This window comes from Centroberyx affinis, unplaced genomic scaffold (assembly GCF_046629955.1).
Source record: "Centroberyx affinis isolate AG114_WGS23_722 - 3 ecotype Tasmania unplaced genomic scaffold, CSIRO-AGI_Caff_v1 ptg000053l_1, whole genome shotgun sequence".
In the NCBI taxonomy this organism is placed as follows: Eukaryota; Metazoa; Chordata; class Actinopteri; order Beryciformes; family Berycidae; genus Centroberyx; species Centroberyx affinis.
In genome coordinates this window covers 1-18,695 of record NW_027278765.1, presented here as the reverse complement: position 1 = coordinate 18,695, position 18,695 = coordinate 1, and the positions used below count along the sequence as shown (strand labels likewise).

The 18,695-nt window shown below is 40.8% G+C and overlaps 1 long non-coding RNA gene across 1 annotated transcript; it reads left to right on the top strand.

Moving 5' to 3' along the window:
* Positions 1-2,485: 2,485 nt before the first annotated feature.
* Positions 2,486-5,640, top strand: LOC139643841 (uncharacterized). Its single transcript, XR_011695110.1, has 3 exons — positions 2,486-2,572; positions 3,703-3,933; positions 4,429-5,640. It is a non-coding gene; the product is annotated as an uncharacterized lncRNA (long non-coding RNA).
* The last annotated feature ends 13,055 nt before the right edge of the window (positions 5,641-18,695 follow it).

Sequence of the window (18,695 nt, the reverse complement as noted above, 5' to 3'; positions counted from 1 at the left end):
ACTCCTATGTAGTTACTGGTGTGGCTCCTGGAAATCAAAAGATTGCTGCAGGGCATGTTATGGAGGCTAGGTATTATTGGAGTGCTTATTGTTACCGTGACAATAATGGGACCTATCACTCTTCTCGTTACCTTGGGCCTGATCAAAATGGTACAGTGCAGGCTCTGACTGTCACAGCTCTACAGACTAAACTGCAGGGTTTCTATAATGTTCAAACATTCACTGTGTTCGGTGGGCAATGCTGATGTAGAAATGCTCAGTATGATGAAATACAGTAAAGAAATTCAATGTTACTGATATATGGTTGTGACTTGAATTATCTATCTACAGAAAGAACCTCTGCTGTCTTTAATTTTAAAATAAAGAGAGAATAATGCAAAAAGGTCCTGGGTTCAATACCTAACACTTTCAGCATGAAGTTTGTTCTCCCTGTGTTCATGTGGATTCCCTGTGAGTGCGCACACAATGCTTCAATAAATATTTACATGTTATTGGTGTAAAAGGCCCCATTTGTTTCAAAGCATCACTTACAAAAACGACCTAAGTCTCACCCAAAAGAGACTCGAGACAGACAGTAAATTATAAATACCACCAGTCATGTACCTAGAAGATATCATGGTCACCTACAACCACAGCAAATGGGCAACACGCAAATAATAATACAACCCAAAATCGTACTATTTCACTATGAGATTACCACTATAAACAGACATACTCTACAGGTGCAATAGTTACAATTTACAGAAAATTACCATTTATTTATCCCCTCCACAAGAAGTTCTGTTTGCATGACAAGGCAGTGAAATAATGCATTTGGCTTCAGCGAGCCAACATGATGGAGAAAAAAAAAACAATCAGACTCCCCCATTACTTGTGCAAGAAGTCCATCCTCCTGTCCTTTGAAGCGAAGGTGTCTATGACTCTGTCAGTGTTCCCTTTCCTTTCACCTCTTGTGTCAATGTTGACTCCAGAGAGATATTCCCCAGGTGTGTCCTTGTCCACAGGTATTGCGCAAGTAGGTTTTCACTCATTTTAGGCAAGAGAAGGATCTTTCAGCTGAGACACCAACCCAAGACACTTGGGTTGGTGTCCTTTATGACCGTGTCCCGATGGCTGCTGCCTGGCCAAGGGCTTCATCAATTCTCACACGCCCAAACAGCTTTAGCTTGATTGCTGCATTTAGATGGTTTTTGAATTTACCATGCCTCTTCATGGCCCTTGACAAATTCTTCATTTCATGAAACCCATGTGTAATCCAAGGATTATTACCCCCTGGTGATCCAACAAAAGAATTTATTCAGCACTGTTACCTGTTAGCCATTCCACTTGTGGGTAGGTATCCACATTGAAGCAATGTGATCCGCCGTTAGTCTAATGGATTATGTCCAGTTTAGGAGTAGGTCTTAATTCCCTCATTTTTTATCCTGAGCTGATGTTCAAAACTTAATTTACAAAATGTATGTTCCAAGCCATATTGCAAATCCCCTCCTTCAATTGCTTTGTTTCATTTAAGCTAGCTAGTTTAGCAATACAGCTGTTGCACATGACACATCAGTTTCACAGTGAAAAAAAATAACACTCTTTGCACATGCTAATCTGTTTGTGATTGGCCAATAAGTAAAAAACAGAAAGCCAGTTCCTATTGTTAGTTTATTGCCGTTCTTTAACACAGGTTTGAGGGATGGTGATATTTTGTTACTATATTATTTTTGACATGTATTAAATTTGTATTGTCTATCATCAAGATCACAAAAAGCTGATTAATTTTTACAGATAAAAAAATCTTTGATATGAAACCTAACAGTGTTGTAATTGACCATTATCGTCACATTCAAAGAACACTAAATAGAACATGCATGTAGCCCTTGACATATTAAGTACAGAATATTTTGTGGGTTTCACATATCAAAGACATATACTTTATTAGTTTAATGACTGGTCTTTTCTGTTTTTGCTAGTTCTCATGGCTCGATGGGCTATGAATCATGTATTCTTTGACTTCAATAGAACTGAAGAACTGACCTCTAATCTGAGAACAGCATTTGAACATGCTTTACTTGCATGGGCCCTGGTGCATATGTCTTAACATTTTCTTGCACTCGTTCACAGCTACCCTGAAACCTTCACACATGGCTGCCCACAAAACCATACTTCTCCATTTACTAGAATTAGCTGTTGCGTACTGTTTGGTTCAACAATGTCAGCTGGGGAATTAAATATAATAAGAATAAAAGAGCAAAAGTAAATAACTTTATTAGCCATGTTACACAAAATCACTTACAGCTTTAATTTAGATATATCTTTGTGTGCACATACATTAACCTTCACAAATTTGGTGGTAATGATCGTAGAATGATTTTGCTGTGTTATGATTGGCTATTAAGCTGTTTGCTTTGGGACGAGATGATTGGTTGTAATCAAACATATGCAAGAGAGAGAGAAGGTATAAAAAGGGGGAGACATTTTGAGGGCTTCTAGCAGAAACCTTGCATCAGCTGTTACCAAATCTCTCCAGACACATCGATTCTCTCCATACTCTTTTTTTGGGCTGGCTGATCTGACAGCTTTCAGAGTAAGTGAGAATACTCTCTCTCTCTCTCCCTCAAATTCTTATTGATTGAGTTAATAGATATTATTACGATCTGATTTTGTTTGTGATTTTGTTTTTACAGCTGAATTAAATATACTCTTTAACCTGCATTTAAAGAATACCTTCTCTTAATATTTTCTTCCTCCCTTGGCAAGACTAGCTCTTTGAGGGTGATTATTTGCTTCTCCTCACTGATGTAAAATAGCCAGGTCCGGGTCCTATAGGTCCTGAAGGTTCTCATTGGTTCCTTGTAGACTCGATAAGTAACATACTATCACTAAAACCCTATTCTAACAACCAACAGTTGTTTCAGTAAAAGGGAAGCTCCTGTTAACAAGCGTGATCTCAAACTGTATGCGTCACACGGGCCAGTGAAGGTGCAGTTGTGGAGGCAGCAGGGAAGGCATCAGGAAGAAGTTTGTTCAACTAGAGTTAGCTAGTTCAAACATGGGCGACAAAAGTTGGCCATGGTTTAACTTTTTGCGGTCGTCAATGATCAACAGCCAGATTTCTGCACTTCCTTGTTTCCCTACCAATGTGATTTGATATCATGATCAATAGTTCTGCCTTGCAAGTGCAAAAAGGACAAGAAATTGATTACAGCCATTCAAAGCTTCCCAGTTCTCTACAACTTTTATTTGAATGATTACAGGAATAAACATCTCAAAAACTATGCCTGGAGAACAGTTGCATCCATCGTTGGGGTCGATGACAAGCTCTGAAGTCATTTTACCATTGATTTTCGATCAATGCCAGCTAATTAGTGCTATCAAACTTGATAGCTTGATAGCTAAAAACCTAATATCAAATAAAGTTAGCTGCTCTATAAAAACAATACATTTCTAAATCACTATGAGAACTATGTGTGAACACATAGCTTAGTTTTCTTGGTCAAAACTTCTAGGCAACGACCAAAGACTGTAACTGAGATCTGGCTAATTAATCTGTTAATTAATTTTATGATGATTAATTAGATTAATGTTAATTAATCTGCTAGATTAATTTCAGATCCTGCATGTACAGCAGTTGTCAATTATTCATTTGTTGTTGATTTTGAAACATCAAATGACTCCCCCCAAAACACTCTCTTTGTCTGTCTTCTCTCTCCACAGGATGAACATCACTCTTCTGACCGCCATCCTCCTCCCTCTAGCTCTTGTTCAAGCATGGCAGGGAGTGGTCAACTGTAGCCATGGCAACAACATGACAAGCGGCTTGGCGCGACCTCAGTACAATCGAGAGCCTTGTCAGAAGAGCAGCAACAACAATGCATGCAACCAGTTTGTCTACAGGCATTTCCTAAGGGAGGACTTTGACAGAAATTCGCAGCCTGCGTGGATAAGGTGAAGTAAACAGTAAACCAGACATGGAAAAGCCAGGAAAAAATACAGTTGCACATTAGATTGTACATTAATGAGTGAATAAGAAGCATTTATTTTTAGTCACATATCAGCGTCATGTGGTTGTGATGCAAGGGTCAGTTTGGTTTCCTACAAATGAATCGTGTGTCATTATAGCCTGGCAGGTAGACAGACTCTCTTACTAGCAGAAGATCCCAGGTTCAATATGGCAACAGCTGTGTGTTGTATCAAAGGCCTCGTTTCATTTCTCAGTTTAACCTGCCCTCCTCGCCTTCCGCTTGTCTCCCCGCTGCTGTCCTAAGTAGGGATGGGTCATGATTTTCGAATTTTCAAATAGTCATTAAATTATAAAAAAAAATTGGGGATCGAGCAACAGTGCAGCAGTAGTTTAGCAAGCATGCTGAAAACAGCAGGACTTCTACAGTGGATATAACTCTGTACAGTCAGTTTGATTGTATTATTGATGTCATTCTATAGCTACCTGGAGAAGAAAAAGCTCTGCCGCAGAACTCCGCTGCAGACCTTCATCGACAAAGGATACCAAAAAAGTGTCCTGCAGATCTGCCGTGGCTCCGGCACTCGATACGTAGGGAACAAGTGCATCAGCGCCAGGCGCATGCCGGTATACGTCGTCAGAGTGGACACGTCCAGCCCGTCTTGCACTATTAAGAGTTTAACTAAACCCAACCGATATGTGACTGTGGCTTGTGATGTTATTGAGAACCTCTGCTGCCCTGTCCATTTTGAGAGGTACCGCAACCAGCGGCCAAAGCCCAAAGCTGAACGCTGCGGGCATCGTGTTTCGAATAACCCTACATTTTTGGGACGGTACGCATTTGATTTCGGTCGTCAGGCTCATTAGTGTCCTGACCAGTGTTGCCAACTAATTTTCAGGGGAAGTTGCTACAGGCAGGTCGATTTGTTGCTAAAAGTTGCTAAATGACGTTGTGATGTCATTGCGTGATGACGTCATTACGTAATGACGTAAAACTGCGTCATTACGTAGAATACACAATGACATTACTCAAATTGACTGTCCATCTTGGCGAAAAAATAGGATTTGAAATTTGTTAGTTTAGATTTGTTTGTTTATTATCACATATTTTTATTTGTAAAAGTAATATAAACACAACACATTTTTTATGATCAGATATTTTTATTTTTAAACACAACACATTGAATTATTGAATAATTACACATTAAACATTTTTGTAGGAACAATTTGATTTGAGGTTTGATGTTTTCTTGTTTTCTTGTTTTCAAATAGTTGTATAGACCATAGCCCATAAAGAACCCTTGAAAAATCATGTTTAGTGTATAATTTGGAGCAAAATTTTATGTCACAAACTTCTGTTACATACGAACAAATGAACAATGTAATGTGCGCAGCTTTTCACACAAAAATGCATCCGTTTCACAGTAAAAAACTGTATCAGCTTCATGACATATTGCAGTAAATAAAACATGACTTGAACAAGTCTCATCAGACTCTGCTTCAGATCATTTATTGCTGTGGAAATGAACAACAGAGTCTTGTGTGATTTAACTTTAAATTGTAATGGTAATAATAAAATGAATCATTGATTGCAGCTTTTCTGGATTTCTGGGTATTAAATCTTAAGGCATTAATGAATAGATTATGTATATTGCCATTTATTGCATATGTATCCCAACAAAGAGGCAAATCATTCGGGAGTCATCGTTTCTCACACTTGACGGAGCAAAAAAAAAACACTGAAGGTAGTATGACCATACCAGGTTCCCCTAATGTGTGTATTTGCAGCCATGTGTACGTACACCTGCTCCCCACATTTGACTTCCCCCAGGCCTTGAAAACCCTCAAAAGTTTGTGGATTTGAGAAAAATAAAATAGGAGCTTTTGAAAGCTTTTGAAAATGAGTGGATGACTTGATTTGTTTTTATCAGCCTCTTATTAGCTTCTCTCCGTCCTAGCATCAACACTTTAGATTATTATTACACATGAATTGCATTGATATAGCAGCAGTGTTCAGTTTTCAGATGAAGGATTTCACCCTGATGTGTTGACTCCACAAGATCATAAGTAAAACATGAAGCCTCTGGATTTCTACTTTTGACCAACGTCATGTCTAACCCCCAAAACACCCTAATGTGCATTCCTTGAATTTCACCAAAGACATTTAAAAGTCCTTCAGTTGATGTCCGAGTGAGTGTGGGAATCTTGATCTGACCAGTTTGGGGTTTTTCCCCTCATGCATAAATGTCCTCTGTTTTGCTCACATATTGTTGTAATGCTTATTTATTGTTGGTGTAAATGTGTTGTGGGAAACATCAATAAAATGATGTTGAGCCCTACTGGAAATATTCCACACTGTAAAATATGTCCAATGCATTTTTAATAGTGCTTGTAAAATATTATGACTGGAATGATGACTTGAGTGTATCTCCTAACTCGCTACCGACTCCAGGAACGGTGATCGACTCAGTGGGTCGTCTGTCAGGACAGATGAGCACTTGACACAGAGGATCTGTTCCACCATTTTATTACAGGCAGAGCATTTGCTTTAGCTTGGATCGGTTGGTAACAGAACAAAGGAGAACAAAAATCAATAAGCTGTTCACACTTTCAAAGTATTTCAACAACAACATTAAATATTCCTTTTTTTTTTTACAATAGATCATTAATTCAGCAGGATCTATATATACAGGCCTACCAACCTGAGTGGCATGATCAAACATTCTAATTAAACAAACAATAACAATTATCAGGAAATAAATGGCCATTACAAACATCAAGAAACAAACCATACATTTGCTAAACAGAATGAATTATCCTCAGATAAATAAACTGAACTTACTGATCATTCACACAATCCAAACTAATAAGGAGGAACAATCCACCAGGCTGCAGTCTGCCTCTCTGTCCAAAGGGTTTGGACCTGTTTGCATATGTAGACAACGGGGCTCCGCCTACTCAAAGAGGAAGTCAGGTAGGCTGGGGTCTAGTGGGGATTTTCCACAGTGCTTATTTTGTTGAGAGATAAAAAAAATAAAAAAAATAAAAAAAATCCAAAACTTGCCTGCAGGTGATTCTTTCATAAACACAGAAAATGGCACACATTGTAGAGGATTCCCAGAGAAAAACTTCCCTGAAAGAGTTTTTAACACAACACAACTGACATAAGTATCCTATTTCAACTGGCATCCTATATTTGTGCCTTAACATGTCCCTGCTTATAACCCTGCTGCTTACATTGGTGTGTACTTCTCCAGTCGGTCAGTTGGGGTCCTCAGAGGCCACTGAGCAGACGAGATGAAAGTTTTCCCAAGTCACTGTTGCTTTTGAGCAGCAAATAACTGTCTTTTTAAGTTTTTATGTTTCAAAGTAAAGGTGCAGAAAACAGTCCCTGAAAAATAGGCATGGCATATTAGAATACATCTATGGTAAAATAGCCATACATGTGATACATTTTAGGATGTGGGCAACTGTTGGGCAACTCTTATACAGGCAACAGTGCAAATGGAGTTGTGTCAGCAGTGTTAGTCTATTTCTACAGAGAAATCTTGTTTCCAGGAAATAGTTGTGGACATTTTTGAACCCATGACTCATTTTATTTGATTTTCACACCCAAACTAAGCATGTAGGTGAGTGTGAGTCTTAAATTATCTCTTTCCCTCTGAATTTTTGGGCGTTGCTGATATTTGTAATGCTACTTTTGTCCTTTCTATAAGGAAGAAAACATTCACATCCGTATTATTTTGTAAAAATATTTCCTTATTATATATTTTGTGGATCTGACACAACCTCAGTACTCACTTTCCTAAATAAATTATTCTTTAAAATCTCTAAACCAATCAGAGCAAAAGTTTCTATTTACCCTGTTCCTCAGTTCCTCAACCTGGTTTTCGGTGTCCTTCAGCCTGGTTTCTGCAGCACCCAGTTTTCCTTTCATGGCACCAAACTCTCCCAGTAGATCACACAGGTCAGGATAGCAGAGGGACTTTGTTTCTGTGTCCTGTTCTGTCTCGGCAGGTTCCAGATTGACCTGGGTCAAATTCAGGCCGCAGCACAGAAACACCAGCAGATAGACGACAAGATTCATCTTCCAACTTGACTCAAGACCGCTCAATCTCCAGAGCACTGATTCATATGAGCTCTCTGTCTGCTTTTATGTGGGTTTATCGATAATGATATAATGATCGATATTTTTTGACTTGTTTGTTTTTCACTGAGCCTACAGTAACACATGCTGTCTAATGAAACAATGCAACAATGCAATTTGAAGCTGACAGGGTTTGAGGAGTGTGTGTATGTGTGTGTGTGTGTGTGTTTGTGTGTGTGTGTGTGTTTGTGCGTGTTGAACGGTGTGTGTCACTTTGTGTAGACTATAGTCTTGCAGTGGGATTCTGGATACGGTGAAAGATGCAAATAGTGCGATCCAGGAATGAAGAAATTTGAATTTGAATCTATTCTGAGCTCAACCCAAAAGCAAACAATTTACTAATAATTACTAGTATTGCAGCCTCCCCTGTCAGACAAAATAAGCCTAAGTCACAGCTTTATGACTGAACATGTTACTTGATCAACGCTATGAGTTGAAGTCAGTCAGAGGTGTGACCAAGTCAACTTTGCTCGAGTCCGGAGTCAGTCTCAAGTCTTGAGGCGCAAGTCTCAAGTCAAGTCTCAAGTCTAAATATAGAACAATAAGTCAAATACGATGTAATAAATAAAAGTTCAGTAACAAGCGTTTCATTTGTGATTACTACAGCGGAATAAAATGGAGCTAAAATCGCAATTCATTTTGCTGGCCCACGATACGTATTATCACATTTTTGTATTGCTATATATTGAATTCCGATATACAGTATATCTTCTCGGCCCTAATTGTTACTGATCTGTACATATGTTGTCTGTACATCCATATGAAGTGATATAAATGGTATTGAGACCAGACAACAATGCACATGCACCTTAGACATTGTCATGTTTCTGTATATTTGGTTCCTCCAGTTTTTGATGAACAGCTAGTAATACAATACTCATATCCAAGTCTGCAGGTTCTGTACATGTTATCTACAGCTGTAATTTGAATGTATTTGATAAGGTGTATCGTTTTTTACAGCTAGTTGTGCACATCCAAATTTGTAGGGTGTGTACAAGCTATCTACAGAGGTCATTTCAATATATTTGATAAAGTGTATAGTCTTTTACGATGGACCTCACACCTAGAGACTTGGCTGTAGGCCTGTTAATGTGAATATGAGCACATTTTCATCCTGCATATATACTACTGTAACTACTGTATCAATATACTGTGATATTCACATATTGTACATATTGTTTGTTTTTTCTCTGTCACAGTGAGTTCTAACGCTGCCTCTACTTTGCACATGCAGCCTCTTAATGTCCTCTGTCATCGGCCTCATCCAAGACGGTGACGAGTCTGCATACAGACGGGAGGTTGAACAGCTGGCCCTCTGGTGTGGTCATAACAAGCTGGAGTTGAACAAGCTCAAAACTGTGGAGATGACAGTGGACTTCATGAGGAGCCCCCCAACACTGCCCCCCCTCACCATACTCAACAGCACCGTGTCTGCTGTGGGAACCTTCAGGTTTCTGGGATCCACAATCTCCCAGGACCTAAAGTGGGCGTCCAACATAGACACACTCATCAAAAAGGCCCAGCAGAGGATGTACTTCCTACGCCAGCTCAGGAAGTTCAACCTGCCTCAGGAGCTGCTGATCCAGTTCTACTGCAAGAATCCAGTCTGTTCTCTGCACATCCATCACTGTCTGGTTTGGATCGGCAACCAAACAGGACAGGAACAGACTACAAAGGACAGTCAGGACCTGCCCTCCATTCAGGACTTATACATCTCCAGAGTCAGGAAACGGGCAGGAAAGATCACGGCAGACCCATCACACCCTGGACACAACCTGTTCCAGCTCCTCCCCTCTGGTAGGTGCTACAGATCACTGTATGCCAAAACAACGTAACACACTGTAACGCACTGTAACACACACTGACAGACTGTACACCCAGTAACGCAGTGTAACACACTGTAACGCACTGTAACACACAATAACGCAGTGTAACACAGTGTAACACACTGTAACACACAGTAACGCAGTGTAACACACTGTAACACACTGTAACACACACTGACACACTGTACACAGTAACACACTGTAACGCACAATAACACACACTGACACACTAAACACAGTAACGCAGTGTAACACACTGTAACGCACTGTAACACACTGTAACACATAATAACACAGTGTAACAGTGTAACACACTGTAACACACAATAACGCAGTGTAACGCAGTGTAACACACTGTAACACACACTGCACACACAGCAACACACTGTAACACACACTGCACACACAGCAACACACTAACACTGTAACACACTAACACACACTGACACACTGTCCACACAGTAATGCAGTTAAACACACTGTGACACACACTGACACACTGTACACACAGTAACGCAGTGTAACACACTGTAATGCACTGTAACACACACTGACACAGTACACACAGTAACGCAGTGTAACACACTGTAACGCACTGTAACACACTGTAACACACAATAACGCAGTGTAACAGTGTAACACACTGTAACACACAATAACGCAGTGTAACACACTGTAACACACACTGCACACACAGGAACACACTGTAACACACACTGCACACACAGCAACACACTAACACACTGTAAAACACTAACACACACTGACACACTGTCCACACAGTAATGCAGTTAAACACACTGTAACACACACTGACACACTATACACACAGTAACGCAGTGTAACACACTGTAATGCACTGTAACACACACTGACACACTGTACACACAGTGACACACTGTACACAAAGTAACACACTGTAACACACTGTAACGCACTGTAACACACTGTAACACACTGTAACGCACTGTAACACACTGTAACACACTGTAACACACAATAACGCAGTGTAACGCAGTATAACAGTGTAACACACTGTAACGCACTGTAACACACAATAACGCAGTGTAACACACTGTAACACACAGTAACGCAGTGTAACACAGTGTAACGCATACTGCACACACAGTAACACAGTGTAACACGGTGTAACACACTGCAACACACACTGACACACTGTACACACAGTAACGCAGTGTAACACTAACACACTGTAACACTGTAACACACAATAACACAGTGTAACACACAGTAACGCAATGTAACACACACACAGACACACTGTACACACAGTAACGCAGTGTAACACACTGTAACACACACTGCACACACAGCAACACACTAACACACAGCAACGCAGTATAACACATTGTAACGCATACTGCACACACAGTAACACAGTGTAACACGGTGTAACACACTGCAACACACACTGACACACTGTACACACAGTAACGCAGTGTAACACACTGTAACACACTGTAACACACAATAACGCAGTGTAACGCAGTATAACAGTGTAACACACTGTAACGCACTGTAACACACAATAACGCAGTGTAACACACTGTAACACACAGTAACGCAGTGTAACACAGTGTAACACACTGTAACACACACTGACACACTGTACACAGTAACACACTGTAACGCACTGTAACACACACTGACACACTGTACACACAGTAACGCATTGTAACACACTGTAACACACACTGACACACTGTACACAGTAACACACTGTAACGCACTGTAACACACACTGACACACTGTACACACAGTAACGCATTGTAACACACTGTAACGCACTGTAACACACTGTAACACACAATAAAGCAGTGTAACGCAGTGTAACAGTGTAACACACTATAACACACACTGACACACTGTACACAGTAACACACTGTAACGCACTGTAACACACACTGACACACTGTACACACTGTAACACATTGTAACACACTGTAACGCACTGTAACACACTGTAACACACAATAATGCAGTGTAACACAGTGTAACAGTGTAAAACACTATAACACAATGACGCACTGTAACGCAGTGTAACACAGTGTAACACACTGTAACACACACTGCACACACAGCAACACACTGTAACACACACTGCACACACAGGAACACACTGTAACACACACTGCACACACAGCAACACACTAACACACTGTAAAACACTAACACACACTGACACACTGTCCACACAGTAATGCAGTTAAACACACTGTAACACACACTGACACACTATACACACAGTAACGCAGTGTAACACACTGTAATGCACTGTAACACACACTGACACACTGTACACACAGTGACACACTGTACACAAAGTAACACACTGTAACACACTGTAACGCACTGTAACACACTGTAACACACTGTAACGCACTGTAACACACTGTAACACACTGTAACACACAATAACGCAGTGTAACGCAGTATAACAGTGTAACACACTGTAACGCACTGTAACACACAATAACGCAGTGTAACACACTGTAACACACAGTAACGCAGTGTAACACAGTGTAACGCATACTGCACACACAGTAACACAGTGTAACACGGTGTAACACACTGCAACACACACTGACACACTGTACACACAGTAACGCAGTGTAACACTAACACACTGTAACACTGTAACACACAATAACACAGTGTAACACACAGTAACGCAATGTAACACACACACAGACACACTGTACACACAGTAACGCAGTGTAACACACTGTAACACACACTGCACACACAGCAACACACTAACACACAGCAACGCAGTATAACACATTGTAACGCATACTGCACACACAGTAACACAGTGTAACACGGTGTAACACACACTGCACACACAGCAACACACTGTAACACACACTGCACACACAGGAACACACTGTAACACACACTGCACACACAGCAACACACTAACACACTGTAAAACACTAACACACACTGACACACTGTCCACACAGTAATGCAGTTAAACACACTGTAACACACACTGACACACTATACACACAGTAACGCAGTGTAACACACTGTAATGCACTGTAACACACACTGACACACTGTACACACAGTGACACACTGTAACACACTGTAACACACTGTAACGCACTGTAACACACTGTAACACACTGTAACACACAATAACGCAGTGTAACGCAGTATAACAGTGTAACACACTGTAACGCACTGTAACACACAATAACGCAGTGTAACACACTGTAACACACAGTAACGCAGTGTAACACAGTGTAACGCATACTGCACACACAGTAACACAGTGTAACACGGTGTAACACACTGCAACACACACTGACACACTGTACACACAGTAACGCAGTGTAACACTAACACACTGTAACACTGTAACACACAATAACACAGTGTAACACACAGTAACGCAATGTAACACACACACAGACACACTGTACACACAGTAACGCAGTGTAACACACTGTAACACACACTGCACACACAGCAACACACTAACACACAGCAACGCAGTATAACACATTGTAACGCATACTGCACACACAGTAACACAGTGTAACACGGTGTAACACACTGCAACACACACTGACACACTGTACACACAGTAACGCAGTGTAACACACTGTAACACACTGTAACACACAATAACGCAGTGTAACGCAGTATAACAGTGTAACACACTGTAACGCACTGTAACGCACTGTAACACACAATAACGCAGTGTAACACACTGTAACACACAGTAACGCAGTGTAACACAGTGTAACACACTGTAACACACACTGACACACTGTACACAGTAACACACTGTAACGCACTGTAACACACACTGACACACTGTACACACAGTAACGCATTGTAACACACTGTAACGCACTGTAACACACTGTAACACACAATAAAGCAGTGTAACGCAGTGTAACAGTGTAACACACTATAACACACACTGACACACTGTACACAGTAACACACTGTAACGCACTGTAACACACACTGACACACTGTACACACTGTAACACATTGTAACACACTGTAACACACAATAACGCAGTGTAACACAGTGTAACAGTGTAAAACACTATAACACAATGACGCACTGTAACGCAGTGTAACACAGTGTAACACACTGTAACACACACTGCACACACAGCAACACACTGTAACACACACTGCACACACAGCAACACACTAACACACTGTAACACACTAACACACACTGACACACTGTACACAGTAATGCAGTTAAACACACTGTAACACAGACTGACACACTGTACACACAGTAACGCAGTGTAACACACTGTAACGCACTGTAACACACAGTGACACACTGTACACACAGTAACGCAGTGTAACACACTGTAACGCACTGTAACACACACTGACACACTGTACACACAGTAACGCAGTGTAACACTGTTACACACATCGGCACTCTGTACACACAGTAACGCAGTATAACACATTGTAACGAATACTGCACACACAGTAACACGGTGTAACACACTGCAACACACACTGACACACTGTACACACAGTAACGCAGTGTAACACTGTAACACACTGTGACACACTGTAACACACTGTAACACACTGTAACACACTGTAACACACAATAACACAGTGTAACACACAGTAACGCAGTGTAAAAAAGTGTAACGCACTGTAACACACACTGACACACTGTACACAAAGTAACACACTGTAACACACTGTAACGCACTGTAACACACTGTAACACACAATAACGCAGAGTAACGCAGTGTAACACACTGTAACACACAGACACACTGTACAAACAGTAACGCAGTGTAACACACTGTAACACACACTTCACACTGTACACACAGTAACGCACTGTAACACACTGTAACACACACTGACACACTGTACACACAGTAACGCACTGTAACACTGTAACACACTGTAACACACTGTAACACAATAACGCAGTGTAACACACTGTAACACAATAACACTGTAACGCAGTGTAACGCAGTGTAACACAGTGTAACAGTGTAACACACAGTAACGCAGTGTAACAGTGTAACGCACTGTAACACACACTGACACACTGTACACACAGTAACGCAGTGTAACACATTGTAACACACTGTAACACACAATAAGGCAGTGTAACACACTGTAACACACAGACACACTGTACACACAGTAACGCACTGTAACACTGTAACACACTGTAACACACTGTAACACAATAACACAGTGTAACACACTGTAACACAATAACACAGTGTAACACACAGTAACGCAGTGTAAAAAAGTGTAACGCACTGTAACACACACTGACACACTGTACACACAGTAACACACTGTAACACACTGTAACGCACTGTAACGCACTGTAACACACTGTAACACACAATAACGCAGAGTAATGCAGTGTAACACACTGTTACACACAGACACACTGTACAAACAGTAACGCAGTGTAACACATTGTAACACACACTTCACACTGTACACACAGTAACGCACTGTAACACACTGTAACACACACTGACACACTGTACACACAGTAACGCACTGTAACACTGTAACACACTGTAACACACTGTAACACAATAACGCAGTGTAACACACTGTAACACAATAACACTGTAACGCAGTGTAACGCAGTGTAACACAGTGTAACAGTGTAACACACAGTAACGCAGTGTAACAGTGTAACGCACTGTAACACACACTGACACACTGTACACACAGTAACGCAGTGTAACACATTGTAACACACTGTAACACACAATAAGGCAGTGTAACACACTGTAACACACAGACACACTGTACACACAGTAACGCACTGTAACACTGTAACACACTGTAACACACTGTAACACAATAACACAGTGTAACACACTGTAACACAATAACACAGTGTAACACACAGTAACGCAGTGTAAAAAAGTGTAACGCACTGTAACACACACTGACACACTGTACACACAGTAACACACTGTAACACACTGTAACACACTGTAACACACTGTAACGCACTGTAACACACTGTAACACACAATAACGCAGAGTAATGCAGTGTAACACACTGTTACACACAGACACACTGTACAAACAGTAACGCAGTGTAACACACTGTAACACACACTTCACACTGTACACACAGTAACGCACTGTAACACACTGTAACACACACTGACACACTGTACACACAGTAACGCACTGTAACACTGTAACACACTGTAACACAATAACACTGTAACGCAGTGTAACGCAGTGTAACACACTGTAACACACACTGACACTTTACACACAGTAATGCAGTGTAACACATTGTAACGCATACTGCACACACAGCAACACACTAACACACTAACACACACTGACACACTGTACAAACAGTAACGCAGTTAAACACACTGTAACACACTGTAACACACAGTAACGCAGTGTAACTCACTGTAACACTGTAACACACACTGACACACTGTACACACATTGACTCAGTGAACCACAGTGTAACACACTGTAGCACACACTGACACACTGAACACACAGTAACGCAGTGTAACACAGTGTAACAGTGTAACATACACTGACACACTGTACACACAGTAACGCAGTGTAACACACTAACACACACTGACACTGTACACACAGTAACGCAGTGTAACACATTGTAACGCATACTGCACACACAGCAACACTAACACACTGTAACAGACTAACACACTGACAAACTGTACACACAGTAACGCAGTTAAACACACTGTAACACACTGTAACACACAGTAACGCAGTGTAACACACTGTAACACATACTGACACAGACACTGACACACTGTACACACAGTAACGCATTGTAACGCAGTTTAACACACTGTAACACTCTGCAACACACACTGACACACTGTACACACAGTAACACAGTGTAACACACTGTAACACACACTGGCACTCTGTACACAGAGTAACGCAGTATAACACATTGTAACACATACTGCACACACAGTAACGCAGTGTAACACACTGTAACACACTGTAACACACAGTAAAGCAGTGTAACACACTGTAACACACACTGACACACACTGACACACTGTACACACTGTACACACAGTAACACAGTGTAACACACTGTAACACACAGTAACGCAGTGTAACACACTGTAACACACTGACATACACTGACACACTGTACACACAGTAGCACACTGTAACACACTGTAACGCACTGTAACACACACTGACACACTGTACACATATTAACGCAGTGTAACACAGTGTAACACACACTGACTAAGGTAGGGACGCTAAATGAAAATCACTACAACAGGAGGAACTACCAATTAAGAAGTCATTTCCTGTGTAAACAAATGTCAGTGGCGGCAGATTTGGAAGAACAGCTGGCTGTCAGACGTATGCACCATCTTCTTTTCATTGCTCTCTTTTTGCGGTGATGGAGAATGTATAGCAGCACAAATTCCTCCACGGTAGCCATTTTTAAATACCCTGCTGTAGCATCAGATTGGCTTTGCTTCCCCTTGTGGATTAACGATTTATAACAAGTGACAAGTGACACGGTCTACGAGCATTTGCTATGTCAGCAAACAGCTTGCGTAGGCGGAGTACTCGCATTAGCGCATGCGTTCCTTACGTGGAGTATGTTAGAGCCCTACCGGTACAGAATTTCTTTGGTTGACAAACATCATTACATTATTAATTACCATTTAACTACCTGTTAGAAAAAGAATTGAAGCCTGAATTAAGATTCAAATCCCTCAACAAACAAAGGTTCTGAGCTAAAAAGCATTCAGCCAAGCCAGAGTAATTGACCAACTTTGTAAATACTCAACTTTATTTATATAGCACCTTTCATACAAGCATGCAGCCCAAAGTGCTTCACATAGCAAAATTACAACAATAAAATGTTAAAATAAATAAGAGTCAATAAAATAAAATAAAAAATACAATAAAATAAACACCAGGGTTGAAAGTAAAAACCAATGATTAGAATTTAAAAACTAAGGCTATAACATTACTCCAAATTAAAGGGTAACTTCGGTATTTTTCAACCTGGACCCTATTTTCCCAACTGCGGGTGTCTAAGAAACTAACGGGGACAACATTTTTTGAAATTGGTCCAGTATTGAGCGAGATCGCTTCAGCCGGCAGCCGCGAAACAGGCTGCAATGTAATCCGACGGGGCAAATGCGCACCGTCAATGTACGTCCACTAAAAGTGCTTGTTTTTGCCACTGACTGGCTCAGATTGTTATTATAAGTGTCTGACACAATATGGAAAGGACCCTATACAGAAATGAAACGTACTTCCTTACCTTTAGCTTGATCCCGTCTGTGTGTAACCAAGTCTCGCCCAAGTCCCGCGAGAGCTTAGTTGTTGCAGGAAGTCACCTGTGGAAACGTGAGTGAGAGTTGGAGAGAGGAGTGCCACCGGGAGGAGTTTGTTGTGTTAGAGTACAGAGATCGTAGCTCAGTGTTATCTAAAAGATTTTCTAAGTCATGACTGAATATTTACCTGATTTCGACAACGTGGAAGAGGCCTTTGAATTCGATGGCGGCCCGTATTTATTTGAGCCAGAGTATACGGATGAAGAGCTCCTACTCATTGAAGAGCTACCATCATCATTCATTGCCAGTAAGTATCTCTATGATATCTGCTAATGTATAGGATATACAAATGTAGGCATAAAAGTAGTCTTATAGGTCGTATAATAGATAAGCATAAATATGACATTTTTACACCACGCACACACACTTTGGCAAC